We start from the raw sequence: 18,216 nt of genomic DNA, 5'->3' as shown, positions 1-18,216 counted from the left end.
TGTTAATTGCATTTAAAAGTAGAAGTCTGGCTAATGAAAGGAAAATGCAATGAGATTTATTGCTGTTTTACCTAAAATAACTTTTATATATGTATACACTATATGTAACTGGTATTGTAATAAATGTATTTAATTAATATTATTTAGAGTTTTCAGAGTCATAAAGATAATTTTTGCATCTGTGCGTTTAAAAAATTACATTTAAAAGTAAAAGTTTGGCTAATGAAATTAAAAAAATGCCAATTATTGCTTTGTCATTTAAAATAAGTTGAATATTAAGTTAGTATTCCTGAGCAATATTTAACTAGTATTGTAATAAATGTATGTAACTGATGATATTATTTTGAGTTGTCAGTGTTATGAAGACAAAGGTTTGTCCCACAAATGATTTTACTGCATCTGTGCATTTTTAACATTTAGTTTAATTACAGTTTTGTTTAATTTGTGATCATTTAATTTAAAGGTAGAAGTCTAGCTAAAGAAATAAAACTAATAAATAAGTAAATTAAAATATGAGACTAATTGCATTGTCTATTAAAATACATTTGTATATTTATGAGCTACAGTAAATGTAACTTGTATTGTGAAAACATTATGCAACTAGTAATCATGAACAGCATCATGAACAATGTTTTTAAAGTATGGTTTGCAGCTTTTTACTGCATTTATGTCTGTGCAGTTGTTGTTTTTTATCTTTCATTTATTTGTTTAGGTTTTCATTTAGTTTAATTTTGCTTATTACAGTAAAAGTTTAGCCAACTAATTTAAAAGATAAGAGAAAAATATTACTTGGCAACTAAAATAAGCTGATATATGTATGAGCTATATCACCCAAAAAGCATATGGCAATATAGCTAAAAAACAAAACAAACATATGTTGCGTTGTCTGTTCTTTCAGTCATTATGTGGTTGGTAACTGTACAAAGTATCAGACTGATCTCAATCACAGCGTCTCAAAAGTTGTTTTAGTCATACTGAAATGTTGAATCATAGTCTGACATCAAAATGATTCAGTGAATTGACTCTCAGAACTGACTCACAAGCTGTTCAAGCCTCAGGCATCTGAACACAAGATCAGGCCACAGTCCTTACTCTTTCTTTCTTTCCTTCTTTGAAAAAAATTGTTGGTTGCATTTGTTCTGTTCATTCTTTCCTTTTGTTTGTTCCGTTTGTTTGTTCATTTAATTTGTTTGTTTTGTTCATTTGTTCCATTTTGTTTGTTCTGTCTGTTGGTTATTTTTGTTTGTTTCTTTCGTTCGTTTCTTTTTTATGATTATTCTTTCCTTTTTTGTTCTCTTCATTCATTCATTCATTCATTTTGTTTGCTTCATTCTTTCGTTCCTTTTGTTTGTTCTGTTTTTTTGGTTTATTTGTTCGTTGCTTTTTTATTTCCTTGTTTTTGTGTGTTCTGTACATTCATTCCTTTTCTTTGTTTTATTTGTTGGTTAGTTTTTCTGTTTGTTCGTTGATTTTTTGTTTCATTCTTTTGTTCCTTTTATTTGTTCCAGTTGTTCATCTTTGTTCACTTTTTTCTTTTTTTTGTTCTGTTTGTTCATTCTTTGTTTGTTTGTTTGTTTGTTCTTTTTTGTTAGTTTTGTTCATTCATTCCTTTTTTGTTCCAGTTGTTCATTCCTTTGTTCGTTTGTTTCATTTTTTTGTTCTTTTTGTTCGTTCGTTCGTTTTGTTTGTTTCTTTCATTCCGTTTGTTCGTTCGTTCATTTTGTTTGTTATGTTTGTTGTGTTTGTTGGTTACCTTTGTTCGTTCTGTTCATTACTTTTTTTTATTTATTTGTTCCTTCCTTCCTTTTGTTTGTTCCATTTGTTGTTTACTTTGGTTTGTTCTATTAATTTATTCCTTTTGTTTATTTGTTTTTTTTATTCCTTTTGTTTGTTCTGTTTAGTTATTATTTTTTGTTAGTTCTCTTTGTCTTTGTCCATCTCTTTCTTTCTTTTGTTTTGTACTTCAGTCTTCTTCATTCTTTTGTTTGTTTGATTGTTTTATTTTTTCGTTATGTATTTTGTCTATCTATCAGTTTTTTTTTTATTTTTCCATGCTTTCTTTCGATCCTAAAAATCCTTTATTTGCAAATTATCCATTCAATATTCAACAGTTGTCAGCTTATAGTATGTAAACACAACTGCAGTGACAGTGAAGTAAATGTCCTGTTTTGTTCAGAAGTAGCACACAGATGAATATGACATGAAATAAGTGTGTGTGTGCGCGCGCGTGTGTGTGTTCTAACAGTGTCAGCGTGTCAGTGTGAGTTTGTTGTTTCTGCTATAACACCTTTCTCTTTTACTGCCGCTGGTGGCAGTGATGTGTACCTGTCAGCCGTGCGTGTCTATTAATATCTAGCATGTGTTGCGTGCGACTACAGTATATATCTGGAGAAAGTTTGAACGGTTGAACAAAAAAGCCAAGGTGTCACCAAGTGAAAGACAGTCGCTCTATCTCTTGGTACCCGGCCTGATTTCACATAGCTTCTCAAACAAGATTAGCATTTGTTAGCGGGGTATTTATACCGAGTGTCAGCCGCTAAATCCATAACCCTGCAGCGCTGCACTGCGGGGAACCTGGAATTTGAACACCTGTGTAACTACAAGGACAGAGCTGAAACCCATCAGTCAAAATAGCTTATCACTAATGCCAAACAGGACCATTCAAAGACACACACTAGACATGGGAATGGGGATAAGATTCTGACGGTAATAAATTCACAGTATTGTGCTTACTGCTCTGAAATAAGTTCTTGTTAAATGTCTGGGTAAAAAACAAGAACTCTTCTCCCCCAATGAACACAATATACTTTATTTTAAGAAACTTATACAATTTTTTTGGAGCAGTAAACATGTCAGGTTGAATAACTCAAATAAATCATTGACTTCTGCTGTCTTCATCAGTTTCAAAAACACAGATTTGCTTATGACTTGAATAGTCATCTTTCTTTTTGTTAGGATATAAAGCAATCCACTGCATTGTTTGATAATCAGTTTGTTGTTCAGATGTTTGCTGAATTGTGGGCTGACACCAATAGCTTTTGAGGTTGAGGCTTTTTTTTAATACTGTTGCCCTAAAAATTAGGGATGCCTCGATCAGGTTTTTTTGTCCTAGAGTCCGAGTCATTTGATTTTGTGTCTAACGATAGCGAAACCCGATCTGATACTTCTATGATACATAAAAAAATAATAAAGAAGAGTGAAGAAACAGATCCAGGATGTTCCTTGTGCTTTAATTTACCTCATTTTAACATTCAACAACAGTTGACAAACAGAGCACTTCTGTGAGGCTTGAACAATCCAGTAATAAATAACATACATTCTTACATACTCCATAAGCATAAGAAATCCAAGGTTCTCTATAAAGGCGAATGGCAGGTCATTTATTGTGATCATTTGTGCTATCTTGGCTGTTTTGTCCTGTGCCTTCGCACTGTCTCGAGGCATTTTTAATGTCCTCTTCAAACTCTCCTGCAGCGTGAGCTGACTCGTCTTTGGTTGGGTTGCCTGGGTAAACTCGCTGTATTGTGTCAGATGTTTGTTTTTCAGGTGCCTTATCAGGCTTGTTGTGGTAAATAGAGCCTTTTTCTTTCCACCTCTTCAATCTCAAGTTCACATATCTCACAGTTTGCTATGGCAATGGTGTCGTCATCAGCTTTATAATACCTCCAGACCTTTTCTTCTGTAGGTTTTTGAAAGCTTCTGTCATTCTTTCTTACAAATTACAAAGTTGTCACATGTGAAGTGCTGTTTTTTGTTGTTGTTGTTGTTGTTTTCTGGACAGGACATTACTTTTTACAAGCCGTATTTAAGTTTAAAAGCCTAAAGATAATTAAAGTGAGCTCACTCACTCAATCTGAGTTTGTTTTTCAGACAACGCTGCTACAATAAATCAGATTTATGTTTCTGAATTCCTCCTATACTTTCCTCCAATCTGGCCTCGTCTTACTCAACATCCACAAAGCACAGTGTCATTTAGTCATGAATAAGCATCTCTCTTTTAATACCTGTGAGCATTTAATGTATAGGAAGAATGTGTGTGTTTGTGGAGAGAACAGGCAGAAGATTTTCACTGATTGTGTTTGGTATTAAAATCAAGCCGAGGGCAGAAAAACAGGCTGTCAGGATCTGGAGAAACACAGACCGCATCACTTTGATTCACTCTTTGTTGGAATGATAATTGAGCTCCAAAACAGACAAAACAAGGCTTGTGTAGGCAGAGACAGACACACTCGTCTAATTCCACTGTGTGTGACTGTAAAGTGATGATATGAGTTGATATATGCACGCACTACAACAAACATAACTAAATAAATAAATAAATATTTGTATACTTACATAAAAATAAATAAATGCAAACAAATATTAGATTAAAATAACTATATTATGGTCTAATAATTATAGATTAACCACATATACTATAATTGACAAAAGTTTTTAAAAAATAGTTATAATAACTTTAAAAAACATTTTAAACATACAATTTATACAGTGATGTGAAAAAGTTTTCATTTTATTTTTCCTGAGCCATGGGATTGCTGGTGTGCTTTGGATCATTTAAGGAATATGAATTTTTGTTTTCATTTAATAATAAAAACCTTAATTTAAAACCGCAACTTGTTTTATCTTTGTAAAGACACACTTCTATGTTTCAGATCATCAAACAAATGTAAATATTAGTCAACGATAACACATTTACTTTTGAAATATATATTTTTTATTATTAAGGCTGCCTTATAAAGTCATGCCACAACATCTTAATTAGATTCAGGTCTAGACTTTGGTTACGCCACTCAAATTATTTATTTATTTTTGTCAGCCATTGAATTGCTGGTGTGCTTTGGATTATTTGAAAACACTTTTTTCACACAGGGCTATATAGTTTTGTATATTTGTTTTCCCTTAATAATAAAACCTTAATTTCAAAACTGCAATGTGTGTTATCTTTGTCACACTTTAATGTTTCAGATCAACAAATGTTAATATTACTTAAAAATTAGACATGTAAACACATGCAGTTTTGAAATGAAGTTTTTATTTTTATTTTAAAACTGCCTTTATTAGGTCAAGCCACAACATCTCAATCAGATTCAGGTCAGGACTTTGACTAGGCCACCCCAAAATCTTCATTTTATTTTTGTTCAGCATTGCAATTGCTTGTGTGCTTTGGATCATTTGAAAACGCCTTTTTTCACACAGGACTGTGTAGTTTTGTAATTTTGTTTTCCTTTAATAATAAAAACCTTCACTTCAAAACTGCATGATGTGCTTACTTGTGTTATCTTTAATTCATATTTTAATTAGTTTGATGATCTGAAGTATTGTCAAACATGAAAAAAATAGACATCAGAAAGGAGTCATACACTTTTTTTTTCTCACAGTATTTTTTGTTATCTGTTTCTCTCTGGAGAAATTCTTAATTATTTTACTTAGGCCGGAATAAAACAGTTTTAACATTTTGAATAATTATATTTAAGATCAATATTATTAATTCCCTTAAGAAGCGTACAGAAAGCGTGTCTGTTCTTCCTCTGTTTTGATCTGTTCCAGCTGTTCTGTCTGCCGTGTGTTTTGGATGAAGGTTTGTTTTTAGCATTAGCATGAGCGTGTTCACCTGTCCAGCTCTTCATCTCTGTTCTCCAGGCCAGATGTTTGATCACTTCCATATTCTCATGTTCATGTGTTTTCAGGCTCTGTCTGCTTATTATTCATTTCTCCTGCAGTAAATCCATTCAGATCTCACAGAATAACACAATAACATCAGCCAGAGGAGACTCTGCGCACCCTCGCCATCACACTCTTTCTGTTTTGCGTGTGTTCGTGTGCGTGCATGTTTTTGTGACTTATCAGGACACAAATTTGCATAATGACATGAATAAAACAGGTATAACTGTAGAATATGACTTATAAGGACATTGTCAATGTGCTGTTTTTCAAAAAGCTTATAAAATCATGCGGAATTGGTTTGTTTTATTTATTTTTCGAAGGTAAAAAGTGCACATGGTTACCCTTGAGGGTTGGCTTTAGGGATAGTGTTGCGGCACAAAAAATATACAATTGAAAAACACGAAATTTATGGAATTTCATGCTAAGGCATTTTTTTTTTTTTTACCAAAAATTTGTGTGAATGTGTGTGTATCGGTGTTTTCCAGTACTGGGTTGCAGCTGGAAGGGCATTCGCTGTGTAAAACATGTTGGAAAGTTGGCAGTTCATTCCGCTGTGGCGACCTCTAAAAATATAGACACATGAAAATGAATGAATGTTTACCAATATTTGTTAACATCATCTTAGAATAGTTCATCTGTTTATTGTTAGTTCATGGAAGTGTTTTAACTGACTTCCTCTTGTATTTTTATTAATAGTTTACAGTAGTGTTTCTCGAAATGATGTTTTCTGTAGCTTTTAATGTTTTTGCATTTTTATGTTTATTAGTTTTGTTTATTAAATGATAATTTTTAAATTCATTGATGAAATAAAAAGGTTTTATAGTTTGGTAATTGTTACATCACATTTGTGCAGGTTCAGTAATAATTATAAATAATAATAATAATAATAATAGCTGTAGTAATAAAATAATATGAATAATAAAAGTATTAATAATAATAAAAGTAATAGTAATAATAATAATAATAATGGTAGTATAAATAATATTAAAAGTAAAAATAATAATAGTAGTAGTAGTAGTAGTAGTAGTAGTAGTAGTAGTAATAATAATAGTAATAGTAATAATAATAATAATAATAATAATAATAATAACAATGGTAGTATTAATAATATTAAAAGTAAAAATGATAGTAGTAGTAGTAATAATAATAATAATAATAGTAGTATTAATAATAATAAAAAATAAAATTAATAATAATAATAATAACAATAATGAGAATAATACTAGTTTAATAATAATATTGATATTAATAAAATAATAATAATAATACTGTTGATGATAATAATGAGAATTATAATAATAATTAATCATAATTATCATAATTATCATTAAACATTTTTCTCTTATAGCAGTCTTTATTATTTGGTTGTTATTATAATCATAATTTTAAATAGCAACAATACAGCTTCATTACACAATACTGTAAAATATAGATGTCTATAAATTCAGTATATTATGATATTTATTATTATTATATGAATTTAATACAAAGACAGTTTTATTTCAGCTCATTTCAGCTTATTTCTGCCTTTATTTCAATAATGTATCAGCAGATGAAGGTAACTAAATGTATTTGTATATTATATGTTAGCTAGTAATATCTTATTTTATTATTAATAAATCTTTTAGAATCATTAATTCATGTTAACTAATGTAGTAATAAATATCGTTTAATGCCAGTTATTATAGTTTCCGATGCTGTACTCTGGTAATAAGAGGAGGAAATGTTTTACTGAAGAGTCTTACAGTGAGAGGAAGAACTTCTTTCTTCTTTTTTTCCACTGAGATAATTATAGACATGCAGGAGAGATGAGGGGGAAAAAGTACTAAAGAGGAAACGGACGGACGTTTCGCATGTGAAAGGTTAATCACCCTTTTTTAGTCCAGGTTTTTTCAGTTTTCCGCAGTAAATGACATGCCCGAAAATACAGAGGAAAGCATTAAGACGCTCTTATGAGGCTTTCAGAGCACTCGAGTCCAGCAGGTGTTCAGTGAAGAACAACTGAAATTACACTGAGCTTCATTCAGAGCAGGCTTTTATTCACTCGCTGATCTGCTGCTCACATACACTGAGGACTTCAGCGCACACACTCTTACTGCAGCCTATTTCTGTATTTATTTTGTGTTATTTTGCACAGTGGATTTGCATTTCAGGTGTTTTTGTAAGATTTAGGAGGAAATCTTGATAATGGTCATGAAAATATTTCATTTAATATATTTTTGTTTTATTTTATTTCGTTTATTTGGACTTCAGTTGTTTCTGTAAAGTTTTTAGAGGAAAAATCTTGATAATATTCATGAAAATATTTTCATTTTATTCCATGGTTTTTAATTTCAGTAGTTTCTGTAGGATTTATGAGGAAAAATCATGAAATATTTAATTTTGTGTTTTTGTTTTGTGTTTTATTTCATGTTTTTGGATTTCTGTTGTTTCTGTTCTGAGGAAAAATCTTGATAATAGTCATAGTCTTTTTATACATTTTATTTTACTTAGTGGATTTGTATTTCAATTGTTTATGTAAGATTTCTGCTGATATTTAATGGGGTATATGCACACGGACTTTTAATTTCCCCAGGGCTTCTGGTGAGTTGTCATCCCGTACAAAATTGCGGCATTTAAGATTTGATTTCTTTAAAAATCAGCGATCATCACTGCCTGGCTGAGATACGATATAAAGTGGGTATCAGACCAAACAAGAAGCACTGCATTAAATTATATTTTTCTGCGTCATGTCTTTTAAATATGGAAATTAATATTACCACAGTAATTTCAATGTAATTTCAGCTCCTGCCAGCTGCTAATGACAGCGCCTGCCTTTAAACAGTCTTTGTCTCTTTTTTGCTTAAATAACCAAATGGATGCTTAAGTCTATTTAACTGATTATATTTGAATGACATTACAACATCAGTGATGAAGTAACCTTATGATATTAAAAATAGTCAAATAAAGCTTTCACAAGAAGTTCAATATTGGCTGAAAACCACTAGCTGTGCATATAGTCCATTAAATATTTTATTTTAGTTAATTTTGTTGATTTGGATAACCATTGTTTTTGTACATTTTTGGAGGAAAAATCTTGATAATAGTTTTGTAACCCATCACTGGGAATACACACTCATTCACACAAAAACACTACGGTCTATTAAGCTAACCCGATTCCCCTATAGCGCATGTGTTTGGACTGTGGGGGAAACCGGAGCACACAGAGGAAACACACGCGAATGCAGAGAGAACATGCAAACTCCCCACAGAAATGTATGACAGTATATATGACATATATATGACAGTACTAGTTACATAGCATATTCAGCAGTAAACTTTAACCATACACAAGAGAGATATGTGTGAATTTACAGATGCTCTTCTGTCAGCTTAAATAGATGGAAACACCCCACTAATTGCATTAAATTTAAATTTAAACAACACATTTAATTTCCTCAAATATAAAAAACCTCTTATAATTTCCCTCTGTAAGCCAGCATGATGAACAGCATTCAGTCTGTTCTGTAATAATACATAAATGGAAAGGATGCGAGTCCTCAGCTGTTTGTTTACGGATCTGATTAGTTGCCGTGGTGATGTGGAGGCTGTAGAGGCCGGTCCTCTTAATGCAGAGCTGATCGTGTGTGCTTGTCTGTTTATGTGTGTATGTGTGTGTGTGTGTGTGTGTGTGTGGGGCGGTCAGTCCTCTTAATGCAGAGCTGATAGAGTGTGTGTTGTGTGTTGTGTGTTGTGTGTTGTGTGTGTGTGTGTGTGTGTGTGTGTGTGTGTGTGTGTGGGGCGGTCAGTCCTCTTAATGCAGAGCTGATAGAGTGTGTGTTGTGTGTTGTGTGTTGTGTGTGTGTGTGTGTGTGTGTGTGTGTGTGTGTGTGGGGCGGTCAGTCCTCTTAATGCAGAGCTGATAGAGTGTGTGTTGTGTGTTGTGTGTTGTGTGTTGTGTGTGTGTGTGTGTGTGTGTGTGTGTGTGTGTGTGTGTGTGTGTGTGTGTGTGTGTGTGTGTGTGTGTGTGTGTGTGTGTGTGTGTGTGTGTGTGAAGAGGCTCCTTGAGCACAGCACAGATGACACACACACGGCAGCACTGCGATCTGGCCTTTGTGATTACTGACGTGTGTGTGTGTGTGTGTGTGTGTTTCTGAGCTTTCTGTGCTGTCCTGTGCTCTCTAATCATCCTCCGCTCCGCTCTGCTCTGGGCTGTGTGTGTGTAATTGGCTGTGGTCTCGAACACACACCACAGACGGCCTTATTATGGGCCCCGATACAGAACCACATACAGTTCCTCCGTGAACGTGACCCCATTTTGTCAATAAGAAATGGGTTCTGTTCATGTACTTGGTGCTGGAGAGCGTTAGGATATGAAGGAAAACACACAAACTAGACATGTTTAAAGCTCCTAGTGTGTTACTTGTTGACGTTTAGGAAGTTTTGTGTATATTAAGCTATAGGCAGGTTATAGTTGGAGATGAACTTTGCAGAATATCAGCGCTCCAGAACCAAGTTTGCCCATTTCTACATTAGAGCATGCCTGCTAACACTCCCGATTTCCCTGGAAATCTCCTGTATTTCACACCCATCTTCCACTTTTCAGTTTCTCCTTTTTTCTCTAGCACTTTTACAATGTAGATTGTGTTAAATCAGCTTAATATAGAAGTTCTAGTAAATTGAAACTGTGTCAGTCCAGCTTTCAGAGTTGAAGTTCAGTTCAGTTCAGTTCAGTGTGGTTTAATTTTCACTGCTGAAAGTCCAAACACTGAAGAGCAAATCCATCCATGCACTGCTCCACAAGTCCCAAACCAAGCTATCCAGTGACAAGGAGCAAACTTCACCAATCGACCAAAGTGAAGGAAAAACCTTGAGAGAGACCAGGCTCAGTGGGGCATGACCATTTCTCCTCTGGCCAAACTTCATGTTTAGAGCTGCAGTCTAGGTGCTGGAGGCTGGAGAACGCTGGTTGTCCTTCATGAAGAACCTGCAGGTGTGAGTAGGACGGCAGCCAGTGTTCAGGCTGGTCCACGGGATCAGTGCGGAGACTCGTTTGTCACTTGGTCTTTCAGGAATCAGTTTCAAGCTCTCCACTCCTCTATGACCACCACAGCATCTGCTCAGGATACGGCCTGGTCCAGGATTATGGATAGGGTTATGTACATAATGCTACAGCACTACCCTGGTGTGTTATGTCTCCCGGAAAACTCTCGTAAATTATATGATACCGTAATCCGCTACTCAACATCCACCACAACCCCCAAACCCCCCTCCACTCCCCATCATCATATCACACACCATTTCCTCTTATTTTGGTACAGTCCAACCCCCATCCCCTCCTCCTGCTCATTAATAAAGTCACATCAATCACTACAGCTCTCTATATTACAAACCAACAAACACCTTTTACCAGCAAGCATAGATGTGCTCACATTATTTTCTCCACTCTCAGAGTCTCCAATCTCATCCTTTCCAATCATCCTACTACTTGTCTGCTGATTCTGTTCCTTCTCTATTGCTTCTACTTCTTCAGTTGTCACTGCACTTGCTCATATAATCAATATATGCCTTCAGACTGGTTCATTCCCTTAGCACTCGGATAAGCCCACTTCTTAAGAAACCCACTCTAATTCCAGCACTTTAAGGAAACTATAGAGACGTTCTCTTCTTCTGTTCATTGCTAAACTTCCCAAGAAATATCTGCCTTTTATACACAGAACAACCTCTTGGATGGTGGCCAGTTTGGCTTTAAAAGTGAGAGAGTTGGAGTTATACTTTATTGTCCTTTGCAGGGGATTCGTCTTGAAACCAAGCTGCAGCAACAGAGCCTGCACATACACTAATAGACAACAAGAAGCATTAACAACGCCAACAACAGTGACCTTTAAAAGTACCATCAAGGTAGTTTACAGTTTAAAATGTCAATAGAGGTATTAATGGCTTATTGTAGTGGTTTCTTCTGGCTAAAGGAACTTCCCTGATGGCACAAATTTGCACATTTGGAAATGAAACATGCTATTTCTTGTGCATTTCTAAAGCTGAAGCGTTGTGTACTCTCTTACAACCGATAGCTTTCTTGACAACTTTACCAAGATGCACACGTTGTGCTTTTGATTAAACCGAAACTTTGCTATATCAAGCCTGTATAACATAATTTAATAAACTTCACACAACTGCTTAATAAAACAGCAATGTGAGATTCTGACTGCCGAGCTTTCAGTTGTTATAGTCACGACTGGCAAAATTAACTTTCAAATCTTTAGTATATCCTCTTGCTGAACATGCTTGCTGTTATGACACTGCAAGGCCCAATCCCAATTCTACCCTTTAGCCCTTCCCCTTACCCCTACCTCTTGTTTTGTTTGTTCATGTGTAGTAGTCTCCTAATTCTCTTTAGCTTGAAGGTGTAGGGCTAAGGGGAGGGGTTAGATAGCCCTTGAAACTGAGATTTTTCTGGATCACTCTCAACATCAAGAGGTACGAAAAACGGGATTGGGCCCATATCTTAACTCCTGGATCGACCCTTAAAAGGACGGAAGTGTCGGAGTGGCAGAATCATACCACAGAGGTGCCTCAGGGCTCGGTTCTTGGACCGCTTCTGTTCACTTTCTACTTGGATTTGTGATTCAGAAAACAGCTTTTCACATCACTGCTCTGCTGATAATGCACAAATGTACAGTTTAAGGTAAAATTATTTGCCCTCCTGTGAAATGAATTGTTTCCAAACATTTTCCAAGTGCTGTTTAATGGAGAGAAACTTTTAATCTCGCTCTGTGGCTCCATTCACTCTGAGCCACCGCTTCAGCCCTGCCCAGAGACTCTGTTGACTGATTTGTGTTTATTGAGCAGTTTTTCAATCATAAAGATAGCCTGGAATCTTGAAGTTTAGATTAATGGCCAGAAGCTTGCAGATCACATTGTTAGAATGACTTGGTTCTAATCAAACTTAAGAAAGATTAGACCAGTACTATTGGGGCATGCTGTACAACTACCTAATCAAACCTTTGTTAAATGTAAGGTGCAATAAAGGTTGATGTGGGTGGCAGGTGGCTCAGTGGTTAGCACTGTCAACAGCAAGAAGGTTGCTGGTTCGTGTCCCAGCTGGGCCAGTTGGTGTTTCAGTGTGGAGTTTGCAAGTTCTCCCTGTGTTCACGTGGGGTTTCTCCAGGTGCTCCGATTTGCCCCACAATCCAAAGACATGTGTGAGAGTGTGAATGCAGGAGTGTATAGGAGTTTTCCAGTCTTGGGTTGTGGCTGGAGATATTTGGTGGTTCATTCTGCTGAGGTGACCCCTGATAAATAAGGGACTAAGATGAAGAATTAATTAGTATAACGTTTGACAGTAGGACAAAATGTCTGTCTGCATGTGTACATTGACAACAATTGAAAACATTCGCATCAATATTCAGTAGTTTTTTTAAAATGTGCTGTACACTGAAACACATTTCAGGATAGAATAAACTTTAGGATGTAATGTAGGAAGGATATACTACTGAACTATATAAATTTAATCAAACTTTCAATGCTATTGTAAAGCATTCTCCTCCAATAGTCATTATTTTATGTGTGTAAACAAGTAATGTTGTCTCCAAATGAATCCTTAATCCTGCACTATTAAAATAATTAAAGGTCAATATCAAATAAATGAACTATCAGAACCTCCTGAGCCGTTCCTGCTAGACACACAGCTGGTGTCCAGTGCCCTTGTTGTGTTCGCCTCTGGTTTGTTTACCTCATATTGAGTGTTTATTTCAGTGATCAGCAATCATCTCAAACGCACAGGCCTGTCCAGTTGGAGTGATTTGCAGGGACGCAGCTGGTCCGAGCACCTGCAGATGCTGACCGGCGTCTGAGCGTGGCATCTGTTTGGCAGGAGGTTTCTCTGCTGGACACACCATGACCCGCGCAGCACTGGCTGAATGGCGGCTCTCATGTAAGCAGAGTCCAAATGCATGTGGAAAAACACTAAGCATCTCCAGGCAGTTTCTCTGCTTGTGAGCGTGTTTCTGTGTGACCGAGATTAAAGTCACAGTGAAATCAAAATGTACTCTTTATTATTATAAGTGCATCGTAGTGTTTGTAGTAGTGCTATCAGTCATTTTGGGTGGAGCTATGTCATTTTTTAGGCGGAGCTATCAGTCATTTAGGATGGGCTAATTTCTTTAGGACTGGCCTATCAGTCTTTTAGGGCGGGGCTGTCAGTCCTTTAGGGCGGAGCTCTCAGTCCTTTAAAGCTTGCTCAGTCATTCAGGGTGGGGCTATCAGTCCTTTAGGGCTGTGCTACCAGTCATTTTGGGCATGGTTATCAGTCATTTAGGGCGGAGCTATCAGTCCTTTAGGGCGGAGTTTTCAGTCCTTTGGAGCGGAGTTATCAGTCATTTTTGGCATGGTTATTAGTGTTTTAGGGCAGGGCTATAAGTGCTTTAGCGTGGGGCTATCAGTCCTTTGTGGGTGGAGCTATCAGTCCTTTGGGGTGGGGCTATCAGTCATTTAGGGTGGAGCTATCAGTCCTTTAGGGTGGAGCTATCAGTCCTTTGGGGTGGGGCTTTCAGTCATTTAGGGTGGAGCTATCAGTCCTTTAGGGTGGAGCTCTTAGTCATTTTGGATCAAGCTGTCATTCCTTTTGGACAGGGCTATCAGTTCTTTAGGGCAGGGATTTCAGTCCTTTAGGGCAGGGCTATCAGTTCTTTAGAGTGGGGCTATTAGACTTTTAGGGCGGGCTTTTAGTTCTTTTGGGTGGAGCTGTCAGTTGTTTAGGGTCAAGCTGTCAGTCTATTAGGGTGGGGGTATCAGTCCTTTAGAGCGGAGTTATCAGTCATTTTTGGCATGGTTATCAGTGTTTTAGGGCAGGGCTATCAGTCCTTTGGGGTGGGGCTATCAGTCATTTAGGGTGGAGCTATCAGTCCTTTAGGGTGGGGCTATCAGTCCTTAGTGTGGAGCTGTCAGTCCTTAAGGGTGGGGCTCTCAGTTATTTAGGGTGGGGCTATCAGTACTTTAGAGTGGAGCTATCAGTTTTCAAGGGCGGGGCTATCTGCCCTCTTCCTTTCTTGTTAATTTATTCTTTTTTATTTTATTATTACTTTTTATTTGTTCACGACATAAAAATGTAATTGGAACTTTTTGTTATTTTATTTTCTTTCTTTTTCTAGCGCAATTCCTGACATTTTGTTTCCCCAGATTTGTGTGAATAAAAAGTCATAACTGCATGAAAAAAGTAGTAAGATACAAACTCACAATTTTCTTACTTTTTAGAGCAAACCTCTTTAATGTCTGTTGTCAAGACACTGTTAACCGTGGCGAACCATTGTTCCTTCTGTGCACATCTGATCCGCTGCATGGTATAGAAAAACTCATGGTGTGTTGAAAACATTGTAGAAAATAGACACTTCACACCATTAGAGAATAGGTTGAAAAGATTACCGGATGATATCATTATCATGAGACCTAAATTGCTTTTCCTTTTCCATTTGGCCAGAGCATTTTCCCCCATCACCTTAGAGAAAGCGTGGATGAAAATGATGATGGTTAAAATGAGGAACAATTTCCTTTAAAACCCACATGAGGGTGTGAATCCAAATGCCAGCTTTAAAATGTTGATATAAGAGAGTAAGGAGGAGATCTGAATGTAATAAGATATTATATACATGCTTGCTGTAAAACCAACTGCTATCACCTTGTTTTTTGCAATCTACTTATGCTGTTCCGATGGATTTTCGTTTATTCTCACTCTTAGACTTCATACAAGTGGTCATTGCTAATTCACCCCTCAGATGAAGTCACTCAAACCACATTCAGAAGTGGAAAATGATCCGAATCACATTAGTAGTGTCAAAACAGGCCTCCTAATTAAATAAGACGACAGACATTCAAAGCTTACCTTTAATATCTCAATAGAAGCGTTGAATGTAAATATGATGTTAGCATACAATATGAAATGCACTTTTAGCATGAGACTGAAATATTTGTGTATTTGAAAGCAACAATCGTGCCCCTATTTAGCTTTTATTTCAAAGCTGAGAGAAAATTGGTGGGACTCAACCCAGAGTCAGCCATATGGGAGTCAATAGACAGCTCAAGCTCGAAACACTCCACAGCTCAGATGACAGACTCTTGATTTCTATATCAGCCTGTCCTTTCAGCACGAGCTCAGCTGGAGGTTTTCAGCAGATTTCCTGTTGGGCCTCATTGCGTGTTCATTTGAAGATGTGAGCGGGTGGGATGGTAATGGAGTGGAACTTAAAACATCTCCTAAGATGAAGGAGAAGTGGTGAAGAAGCAGCAGAGCCAAAGAGAGCAAAACAGGTATTGAGTCTTTGCTTCACAGTGGCTGACTTTCATCTGTGGCAAGCGTATCGCTAAAGGCTACAATGAAATATCACAATAGCATGCCATGTTAAATAACAAAACAGCTAGTCATGCTCTAGTCTTGCGTTTTCGTTTGGTTCCTCTGTTTCTTTGGAGCCATTTACACCTGGTCATTTCATTCATTTTATTTTTTTCAGATCAGATAGCTGTACGTTAGGTGGATGTAGATGGATATACAGTAATTGCAAATAATCAAACCCCTTCAGGAGTTGTTGTGGGACAAAAAGGTCCCAGAGGTTTTGTCTCCAGACCAAACAGGACAGATCTGAATGCATCTGGTTGTTAAAACCACATTTATACATTCTACTCCTCCCAAAATTTATTAAAAAAGGCTGTACATAAATAAAATATGCCAGACATAATAGAATGTAACAGTGCTAATGCCAAAATGCAATAGCACAGATGACAGTTTGGTATGTTTGACCAGTCATTCCCTGTTATTGTTCACCTGTGTCTGGTTTGTGATTGTGTTCACCTGTGCCTAGTTTGTGATTATGTCCATCTGTCCCTGGTTTGTGATTGTTTATCTGTGCCTGGTTTGTGATTGTTTATCTGTGCCTGGTTTGGGATTGTGTTCACCTGTGCCTGGTTTGTGATTGTGTTCACCTGTGCCTGGTTTGTGATTGTGTTCACCTGTGCCTGGTTTGTGATTGTGTTCACCTGTGCCTGGTTTGTGATTGTGTTCACCTGTGCCTGGTTTGTGATTGTGTTCACCTGTGCCTGGTTTGTGATTGTGTTCACCTGTGCCTGGTTTGGGATTATGTTCACCTGCCCCTGGTTTGTGATTGTTTATCTGTGTCTGGATTGTGTTTATGTTCATTCGTGTCTGGTTTGGTTACTTAGCCATGCATTAACACTTAGTTTGGTATTTGTTTGGTCCTGAATTGGTTTTAAAAAGTAGATATGCATCAACTGATATGATCTGTTCCTCTTTCCTTACTTTCCATGTGAAGCATCAATTGTCTGAATGAGGAACTTTCATTAAATTAACCTTTTTACAGTCGGACATTAGCCATTTAACATGAATATAGCATGCCATTAGTCAGAATTATGTTGTTTAGTATAGGTCTTTGGAGGAATGGAGGCTTGTACTGCATGTTGCTGAATGTCCGGATGGCATCGGGCCAGTTTGTACTGCTAGCTGACTTGTGAAATAATTGCCCCAATTTAGGCCAAACCATAAGGTTTTAAAAGTGCGAGAAGTACTTAAGGGACCTTGTGTTGGATCCTGTGGCCGTTTAGCTGAAAAAGAGAGTTTCTTCAGTTAATGGAATGTCCTTGTGCTGCTGAAATTGCGTTCTATGCATTTTTAATTGTTTTGAATTAATCATTAAGAGCGTCCACTCAAAGCCCGCTAACGAGAGACTCCATTGGGTCTATACTGTGAAATACATTACAGCATATTAATTTGTCAAAAGTGTTTTGCATTGTTCCTCAATAGATCACTGTAATGTTATATGGCTGTGAAGTTACATTTCCTGGCAGTAATTAGGCGTAAATGTGTAAGTTTTTTAAAAATGCACAAGGACGGCACACAGCCAGCTCCAAATCCAGTGAGCAGGTGGGAAAGGGTGTGTTCATGTGTGTGTGTGTGTGTGTGTGGTTTAGAAACTGTGTAGTGTGAACGAATTAGAAATGTTGGGCAACATTTCTAGCCAGAGTCACGGTCACAGTCAGTGGACGGCCTCCGCAGAGAGTCCAGCACTGGCAGAGAGACACAAACACACAGGAGAAGTTGAAAGTGCATAAAATATTTGTTGTTTTGAGAGGCTGAAATATCAGCTACTTGTTTTTGTGCCAGATTCACTGTTAAATTTATGAGCAAAATTCACAGCCCTGCTGCCATCCATAAAAAGTTTCATGTGGGCAAACAGTCAGCCACAAGTTTTCAGGTAAAGTAGATGACAATGAGCTGGCTACAAAAAACAAACAAACAAAACAAAACAAAAAGCAAAACAGGAAACTTAGAGGGAAGTCATACAGAGCGTGTTTTTACATGATCATATAGAGCATGTTGATTGTTTTCCAAGTTAATTTTAATTATTTTTAAGGTTACTTCACCCAAAAATAAAAATGCTGTTATCGCCTTCATGTCTTTACAGTCTCCCGTAAAACCAGGGCTTAATTTGTGCTGGAACACCTCTGAAATCTGATCCGGCATCTTATTGTACCCATCCCCCTCCTCAACCGCCCTCCTCCACCACCCAC

At 36.7% G+C, this 18,216-nt stretch overlaps 1 protein-coding gene across 8 annotated transcripts in view; it reads left to right on the top strand.

The window, feature by feature from the left end:
* Positions 1-18,216, top strand: part of nrp1a (neuropilin 1a) — a 418,289-nt gene that overhangs the window by 114,477 nt on the left and 285,596 nt on the right. The window lies entirely within an intron of this gene.

The sequence above is a fragment of the Danio rerio genome, chromosome 24 (assembly GCF_052040795.2).
Source record: "Danio rerio strain M-AB ecotype USA chromosome 24, GRCz13ab, whole genome shotgun sequence".
NCBI classification, from domain to species: Eukaryota; Metazoa; Chordata; class Actinopteri; order Cypriniformes; family Danionidae; genus Danio; species Danio rerio.
Note: the sequence above shows the minus strand (reverse complement) of the source record. Positions and strands in the feature narration are given on the sequence as shown.